Here is a 9,574-nt window from a genome sequence, read left to right on the forward strand (position 1 = left end):
ACAACAACCATCCAATATTACACAAAACAGTCAACACTCCCAATATCAGCTAAAACCACCTTATTACTCCATGCAAGCCACCTGCTTGCCCTAATTCAACAACCCACCACAAACACAGAGAGAGAGAGAGAGAACCTTAAGTCTTTCACCAACTTCACTTGCTTTGATCACACAAACTTATAGTGCCTCTTCTTTTTGCAATCTGCCAACAAGAAAAGAATATAAATAAACCTAAGTTAATTTTCAAACAAGACTCACTTCAAAGCAATTTAGCTGAAAGTGAGTCACAAAGGAATCATATCTAGAAACAACACCCAAGTTTGTGCTACGAAGAATAAATTATTCATATTGATAAGCTAAGGTATCTTGATAGGAAAATTGAAATGGTTATATATAAGTTGAGTTATTAAAATTAGATATTACTTTAAAAAACATGTTATAAGTGTTTGGACCCATTCCAATTAGAATAGTTTCAAATTTAATCCACCAAAACAAAGCTATTGAATGGTATGTTTCACAAGGTTTTCAATTGAATCCCATTAGGATAGTTTCAAAACTAACCCATCAAAACAAAGCAAATGAATGGTATGGCTACAAATTTTTCACAACTGCAATAGTCATCCCTCTACTCTCTCGCAACTTTCCCTGCTTCTTGACTAAAGAGAATTGAAGAAATCTCACAGGTCGATGATAGAGAATAAATTATTGAATAAAATATATATACAATAATCATTTAACTTCCTAGGATTTTGTAGGTTTGATGTCTATGGAATCCACATCTTTCCCATTTTTTGAAAGTAACTTTAATGCAACCATCAATGACTATACATAATACAACAACAGTTGAAACAAATCACAAGGGAGAAATCATCTTTGTTTGTACTAGACACAGCTAAAGCTAATAGATCCTCTAATTAAGAAAAGCGAAAGCATCCTTCTTAATAATTTGCAGTCGAAAAAGTCAAACTCTAGTCTAGGGTATTAATTTTGTGTAGTTTGAAGGGTATTATGCCATAAATGGGATGTGATCCAACCACTTCAAAATTCTTCCCATTATTTGGGCTATTAAAAATATTACTACTAAAACAAAATTGTTATGGGCTATTGAAAATATTACTACTAAAACAAAATTGTTATTGAAACAAATTTTTTGAAAAAAACTAAATTTTTTTTTTTAAAATTATTATTATTAGTACTAATTTTTAAATAATTTTTTCCAAATATAACAAAAGTAACTTATTCATAATAAACATTTTTTTTAAAAAAAATAATTAACCCATATATATATTTTTTAACAAACAAGGTATTCAGTCTCTCGTTTCACGCACACTGAATTATTATGAAGAAAAATCTTTTAATAGTTACCTCAAGATACTAGTAAGAAGTTCCAAACCCTATAATTTAGCGATATATGAATATTAATAAAATACACATAATGATGATGAATAACGAATTAGAGATAATTTCTTAAGAAAGATATGGTAGATTACTGTACTAATTTATAGTTAGGATTTAGGAATTTAATAATTTTCCAAAAGACTTTTGTGGGGAAGAGTGTAGATCGGAGAGGTGGGACAGGGGGTGTGAAGAGGAGTGGTGATTACAGTGTAGAGAAGTAGAAGAAGAAAAAAAAAGAGCATGTAGAACATGCAATGAAGACACAAAATTTGGATTAACCAAACCTTTCTACAAGCAGTTAGTGCAAGAAGCAAACATGCAGTGAGCCTAAAGAAGTGAGGCTCAAGAAATGAAATGAAGGTGAATAACTTCCAACATCTGTTTCTTCAGGCCCAAAGCATTTATTTGTACAGAACGATTTATATCATCGAATCTTAAGAACAGAAATATTTTCCCATATAGTGTATATATGAATACGATCCCATTATTCACTCAACCAATAATGCGCTATTATTACCTAAGACAAAAGTTATGAAAGGGATTCTATCTTTGAAGGATGTTCCACCTTTTTCCTGCATCAAAATAAGAAACAAGCAAGAAAATGAATCCCTTGGAACACATGAGACAGTGAAGCTCAGTAACTGGAACATTTCTAGGTATGCCCCTCCTTGCTGAAATTGCCACCTCACCCAAGGTATACGACTCAAGCAAATATTACACATAAAAGATATCAACAAATTAATTTTCTTAATCAATGTTCTTCAAATAACGTTACAAAGAGATCAACTGAAAAATTGGGACCCTACAATAGTAGCTAAATTTTCACAACCTTATCCCGTACTCAGGCTTACTACAAGCATGTGAAAGCACAAAGTCTAGACACAACAAAGAAAACATCCTGGAAATTCCTAAAGAAAACCATACAAATAACAGGGTAAAATACAATTGAATGTCCTGTAGAAAAATTGGTGGACCCAAACAGAGTTGTTCGTTTATGTGCGTGATTTTGCTCAACCAGGAAAAAGCTCTGGTGTAAACAGTTTATCAAGTTAGAAATCCCAGTTCAAACCAGGTCTCTACATCTTGGCTTAATGTCCACAATTTGTTTGACCACCATATACGAAATTTCACATTGAAAGATTTGAAAGTCCATATAGAAGATATTCTAATATCTAGAAAAAGCAATATGTTCAAATGACATTTTCTGTGTAATAGCAAGGACCAGATCAGATTCTAAACATGGCAAATAAGCTGTTGCGTCGTCAACATTTGACACAGACTTTACTTAGCTCCCAAGCTGCCAACTTTACCAAAAACATTATGAAAAAATTAGGAGGTAAGACTCTATCACTAATGATTTAACCACGCGAAAAATGGTGCCAAATATTCATCTAGCATAGCTCAAATAGCTTAGAAAACACAATGTCAATTAGGGAACAAGTTTCTTTCAAAATGCAATCTTGAACATATCACGTTTACAGTAGGTATTAAACACACATCTCCATAAATGTAGTCACCAAAACTTTCAAAACCTTCAGCACATAAACCTTGAGCAGTGTTCATACATAGAAACTATAAGTAGAAAGTAGCACATTCTCATAGTTCTCCATGATATAGCTCTACCATAAAAGTAGAAATGATATGGTACCAAGTTGGGTATCTGTGTGGTGAATGATTCCCAAATCTTCAATGTATATGCTGGCTGCAGTCAATATTAGAAAAGAAAAGGTCAAAAGCAGGCCCAAAGTCTGGGAACAAAACCATAAGGGATGGAGGATTTATGTGTAGCACTTAGAGACAGTTAATTATAGAGGCATAAAACTTATCAAAAAGGATAATCATAAAAGCATTAAGATTGCAGCTTCGGGTGAATAATTGGATATAAAAAATTACGCAATTTACAAAAACCTGAAGGAGCCTTTTCAATCCTCATTATTGTCCCAAATTTTAATCTGTTCTTCTAACCTGCTTTACAGAGTCTGGCAAACATGGCCTACCTTTACATCTAAAAATCATATATAATAGACGGGCCATTCTATGATGCACACACTTTTTTTTTTTTTGTATGTACCATACCTGCCTAATCTAAACCTTCATCTATTATTATAAAATATATATATATATATATATATAATATAAATAAGGCTATATTCAATATTAAGAGTTAAGATTAGGTAAGTATGGGACATGCCAAAAAAGGGTATGTACTGTAGAATTCTCCACAATTTGATACATACTTCCATATAAATATAGAAGCACGCATATATATTCACATATGTATGCAAATATAGCAATGGCTTAAATTGGCACTTTCTCCTACCATAAGGAAAGGTGAACTGTGAGGCCGTGGATTCAAAAGCAACCTATGAAATAATTTTTCACAAGCAAAAGAGTATTAGTTTAGCAACATAAATGACTGATATTACAGACACAAGGGCATCCTATTAGTCTCTGTTGGCTATTGTTGCTGGCTTGGTGCAGAGATTTTCTGTCACCTGATTGGAGTAGGTCATTGGAACTAACTTTGTTTTCTTTTCAGTTGAATGAAAATCCTTACTGATTCATACAGAAAAAAAGAAAGAAAAAAAAAATGTACAGTTTGCATGGCCATAGTGTAAGACAGATGCTCTTCAGTCTCTATAAACCACATTGCTGAGAATTTTATTGGAGAAAATTTAGAGAATGTATTTGAGCAGGGAAAGAAATTCAACAAGAAAAGGAGAATGATGAATTCCAATTCTATATCCCAATGATGTCAAAGTGTCAATAGATGTTCTTCAATCTCCACAAACAAAAATGATATTCCATTAACAATAGAGAAAATCAATAGACTGAACTTAATTGGGAAAACCATGCAAAAATAGAAGTTCCTTAGAATTGAAAGCCAATTGGAGATGCATAATAAACGAGGGTTTTAAAAAAAGCTTCACTCCCATCATACATTTTGAACATAACAAAATCATAAAAGGGTAGGAACACTAAAAAATTATGCATTTTCAGATCAGTAACTGTGCTTAAGGCTATTGAAATTGAACTAAGGATAAAGAACAATGGTCTTTTGGAAGGGCTGAAATACTGCTGATGGTGATGAGGACAAAGTGAATATTATTTTGGTTTCTAAAGAATATGAAAAGGTGGCTGAAGAATAACCACCGAAGCATTGAAATGAGCGTCTACCATTATAACCATGATAATAAGCCATAAAGCTAAACTTACATTAGCTCAAGTAAGGATAAACTGCTTAAACAAGAGGAAAAGGTAGACTGGCTTTGCTTGCCATTATTAACATCCTTATTGGTAAGAGAAGAAAACAAAAGCCTCTTCGTAATCAGGCTACACTAATCTTCCTAAGTTCTTGACATTAGCAAGCTAAGGTAGTTCACTACCTTTCTTAGAATGCTTGTAACTGCATAACATGAGAGTAAATTGATTCTTTTTCTTTAGAATATCCATTAACTTTACCCGATAAAATAAGCTTGTATTCAATTTAAGCATAAGTATGCAAGTATATCAAATATTAAAATTAATAATATTTTTCTATCTTTTAATCTAAATATAGAATTGGATGATTTTTTATATTAAAATTACTTAAAGTAATAGGACTCTTGAATTGATATTTTCGTTACTTGTTTATACAGTAGTTTAAAAGAAAATGATTTGAAAGATGATAAATAAAAGTGTAAAATTGATGGAAAAATTGTTGTTTATTCTAAAGAACTTAACATTAAAAAACTGGACATATTTAATTAAACTGTGCTTTTCTGTATTTGTCAAAAAATCAACAGTCTTGTTTGGCTTTGTTAATATTAAAATAATAAATCTGGTATTTCTTTATAAAGCCTCCTGAAAAACTTCGCCCTCTTATTATGCAAAAGGATCAAAATGATATGTTAAATTAAACTAATGCTGATATTGTGCAATTTCAAAGCGATAAACGAATAGTATAATAGCAAAAGAAACAGTTAATTTCTTGTTGAAAGTCATAATTAATAAACTGAGGTATTGTCCTTTCTTAATTTCTCTAAGACTCTATCCCATACCTATTCTTCCACAAAGAAAGATTATTTCTTTATAATCTTTCCTTCCACTTTGCCTGATTACTATAAAGATGCCCTTGATATTTCAATAATTTTTTTATAATTATTTTCTATCTCTATTCTCATTGGCAGAAGTATAGTAGGTAAGCATGCCTCATCATCCATATCACGTGGATAGCTGACACGTAAGCCCATATACAAAACTTATAAATCCCAAAAATGCCACAGTGAACACCAAAATCCAATAAGATGGCAATGTTATAATTTTTCTTTAGAATATTCTAAGAGTATTGATATTCTAAGTGAAGCAAAATGCTCTAATGTCTTCCAACAAAATCTGAATCGGAACAGATTTACCATCAGCCAAAGACCAAAAGACATCAAGGTCACCAAATCATCATGTCTAACCCACAAAATTCATTTCCATCTATGATCTAAGGCAGTATTACCATATTCAACCAATCTTTCTAGGAAAACAAAGAGAAATAACATTTGAAGAAACAAAACATACCGATAAGCGCTGTTGGTTCAACCCACCATTTGCTTCAATAATTAGGAAACCATTTGACTTTGGCAATTCTGAGAAACCTTAAAGCATAAAAGACAGCACTCAGCTACTCATAATTCCTTGACACGCAAAATGTAATTCTAAATACAACAAAAATGAAATATTAGGAAACACAAATAGTAATATGATGAGGCATGTTACTATAAATATTTCACTCCTAAGTTAAGCATAGGGCCAATTAAATCAAACATAGCATTACACATTTAAAAAAAAAAAAATGGTATATGCATTAAGTAGCATACTTCCAGTCATTCAATCCTTCACTGAAATGCAAAGCTATAACTGAAGCAACACATTATTGGTCTCTCAAACAGAAAGAATCATTCTAAACCACTTAAGAGAATAACACGTTCAAGCTAGCAACATATAATTCCCCATCAACTATCAATATCATATGCAAGTTTTGACTAGGCTATTTGGGATGATGACTGTGGGAAAAGACACATGGTTAGTATTAATATCTTCAAATCACTATGAACACTATCATAACTCATGTTTATATCGTGATTGACAGTTCTCTCTCTCTCTCTTTCTCCACAATGTGACAAAACTACTTCCGAAGCAATAGAAAACTATAACTGATTTAAAATAAGTCTAGCCTCTGCTACAATTGAAGAAGAAATTAATTTCCAATGACGCAACAAACAGATTACATTCATTTAAACTTCATAGAAACATGAGCGCAAAGTCAGTTAAGGAAAATGAAAGCTACTTCTTAGCATTATATTCTTAAATTTGAATATTCATAAACCAATCAAATTCAGACAGAACAACCACCATGTTTCCATTGTTTGATTTCAGAAAATCAACAGAACAACATAAAAAATAGTGTTTAATACCCAAATATAAATAAATAACAACCAACCCATTAATTCAAGTTTAAATTCAAGTTTGAATATCTTCATTTTATAAATAAATAACAACCAACCCATGTTTCCATTCTTTATAAATTACTTTCTCAGATTATTATTCTTCTGATGTTCTTCCTTAAAATTATTGCAGCCTTTTAACTAAGCTGCAGCTGAATTGATTAACTAACTCCTTCTCTATCACATGCTCTATAATACGTTCAGCACATGCCTAATTAGCCAAGTCATCTATAACTGAATGTGACCTGCCAATAACTACCAAAACATCCTAGGATTCTATATCAATTCCTCGTACAATGCTAATAGCTACCAAGTATCACAATACAGCTAACACCAAGTACAACAGAAGCATAGTGCATATAAGCATGTACAACAACAACAACAATGCACAAACAGCAGCACCAGCCTTTAGTATAGCAGCACAAAACAACAATGCACACAGGTAGGGAGACCAGCAGGTTGTAATACCTTTGTCATGATACCACATTTTAAGTAAAGGATGCCCTAAATCCTTGCAACTTAGCATTTGATAACTCTTTTCTCTTTATTTATTGCATTGCTTTTATAGTGTTTTCTTATAAGCAGCACAAAGAATTGATATTTTCTAGCTACAAAAAATCAAAGTAACAACTGAATCATAAACAACAAACAACCTAAAACAGATCAATTTAACTTTAGTACTGATTAGAAAGTTTGCTTTATTTGATAGCAGCATTAGAAACAAGCACAAAAATAAACACATACACTTCACTAAAAATGTGCATTCACATGAAAACAATTGAAAAAAATAGTTGCAGTTCCAAACTGAACAAGATGGGGATGTATCATCTTTTTTGCTTCTTAGCACCTATAAAGACTGTAATTAAAAAATAAAAATAAAACACTAACCTTTGTTACCATAACATCAAAACCACAAAGAACAGAATTCATATTGAAAAGGAAAGCTTGGGAACCAAAAAAATCACATATGAAACGGAAAATTATACAATACTCCGGGGACTAGGTGTAGCAAACTATACAATACCCCAAATGAAACATGTACTTGAATGTATTAAAAGGAAACTAGCTGTTCCTTTAAAAAGAATTAGGACAATGCTAAAGCTACTATACAAATTATCAGATCAACAACTTAATAACTTTCTTAATTTATTTGTTGTGTTCTGTTTAAAATACAACAACCCAGTTTGTAAGAACTATGTATTTTGTTTTGGGATCATGACAATCTAAATTTTACAAAGCAGAGGAGACAAAAAAACACACACACACACAAGTACAACAGCATTCTAGAGGCATTTAAGAACAACAATAGAGAAGCTGAATAGACCCAGTACAGTCACACCATCATAGAACAATTTTTTTCACACAAAAATAAATAAATAAATCACAAACACAGAGAGAGTTTTTCCTTTACCTTTTTAGCAGAGACACTGGAATCGTTGATGGGTATTTAGAACTTGCTGTTTGCAGAGACACTGGGTTTGCAATCTCTGAAATCGTCAACAACAAAAAAATAATAAGCATACCTGAGAAAGCCCTTACCCACCCATTAATTAAAATTACTTAATTAACCAAAAAAAAAAAAAAAAAAACATCTTTACTTGAGAAAGTGAAGGCTTTACAGTGCCATCGACCAATCTCAACAGCTCTTGAATTTCCTCAAAATCCCTAGCTGCTATTCAAAAACCAAACAAATAATCAAACCAAAATAACAATAATAACAGCAAAGAATTAGAGAGAAATAGAGAATCAGACCGAGTGAGAGATAGACAGAGCGATTAATGTCTCGCGAAGCGTCAATTGGTGCCAAGATGAACCTTGACGACTTCCTCTTTTGCTCTTTTGACCAGTCTTTCGGTCCTGCGGTGTACCAAACAAGAAATTAGGGTTTCGATAACAATAAATAGAAAAAAGAAATAGGAATCTCGGTAAGGCTTTTTGATGAGGAGCAAGCTGCCTCCTGTGGTGGCAGTGCCGGTTTGAGGTGATGAGATCAGGTAGCTCAAGCCATGGGTTTCTGTCAAGAGAGTTTGGATGAGATAGCAAAACGAGGGAAGGTTCTAGATTAGGGGCATGAACCGTTAGGGTTAGAAACGATAAGACAAATGGGTCGGGCTAGACCTGACCCATTTGTTTTTGGACCTAACTAGGCTCGATTTTTGGGTGGTCATGGTGGCTGTGGTTGGGGGTTAGGAGGTGGTGGTGGTGGCGGCTGTGGCTGTGGGTTTGTGGGTAGTGGTAGAGATGAGACAGTGAGGAGATTTTCGACGTCTGAGAGAGAGAGAGAGTGTGGGAGACTAGCTAAAAAAGAAAAGGCGGTAAAAATGAACAGGGACAAAAAAAACAGAGGGAAAATTTAGGTCCGGGTGGGGGAAATGTAAGGGCCTATTGCGGCGGGTCAATCACCTGCTGCTATATCTAGGCTTGGGGCTGCTGAAACAGATATATTACGGCGGGTCATTGGCCTGCCGCTATAGCGCGCCGCAATAGCTATAACTATTGTGACGGGCTATTGGCCCGCCACAATAGATCTCCTGTACAACGGCGGGCCCAATTCGCGCCGCAATGAGGCGACCTATAGCGGCTGTTTTGCCACCCGCTGCAATAGGTCCGCAGCAACTGTTTGATTTTCTTGTAGTGTAGCTTTGTGTGGGTTTTGTAAGGTTGAATTTATTCAACCATCTAATTGGCTTTATTCCGTGCCA

At 33.4% G+C, this 9,574-nt stretch overlaps 1 long non-coding RNA gene across 3 annotated transcripts; it reads right to left on the reverse strand.

The window, feature by feature from the left end:
• Positions 1–1,888: 1,888 nt before the first annotated feature.
• On the reverse strand, positions 1,889–9,193 carry LOC115963228. 3 transcript variants are annotated; one of them, XR_004085760.1, is made up of 6 exons: positions 8,625–9,193; positions 8,471–8,541; positions 8,284–8,359; positions 5,947–6,023; positions 3,047–3,100; positions 1,889–1,970 (listed from the first exon to the last, which is right to left on the reverse strand). It is a non-coding gene; the product is annotated as an uncharacterized LOC115963228 (long non-coding RNA). The 3 variants fall into 3 exon arrangements; XR_004085758.1 differs by lacking the exon at positions 1,889–1,970 and having other exon boundaries at positions 2,840–3,100; XR_004085759.1 differs by lacking the exon at positions 1,889–1,970 and having other exon boundaries at positions 2,840–3,100; positions 5,947–6,083.
• Between the last annotated feature and the right edge of the window lie 381 nt (positions 9,194–9,574).

Source organism: Quercus lobata, chromosome 10, assembly GCF_001633185.2.
Source record: "Quercus lobata isolate SW786 chromosome 10, ValleyOak3.0 Primary Assembly, whole genome shotgun sequence".
Taxonomy (NCBI): Eukaryota; Viridiplantae; Streptophyta; class Magnoliopsida; order Fagales; family Fagaceae; genus Quercus; species Quercus lobata.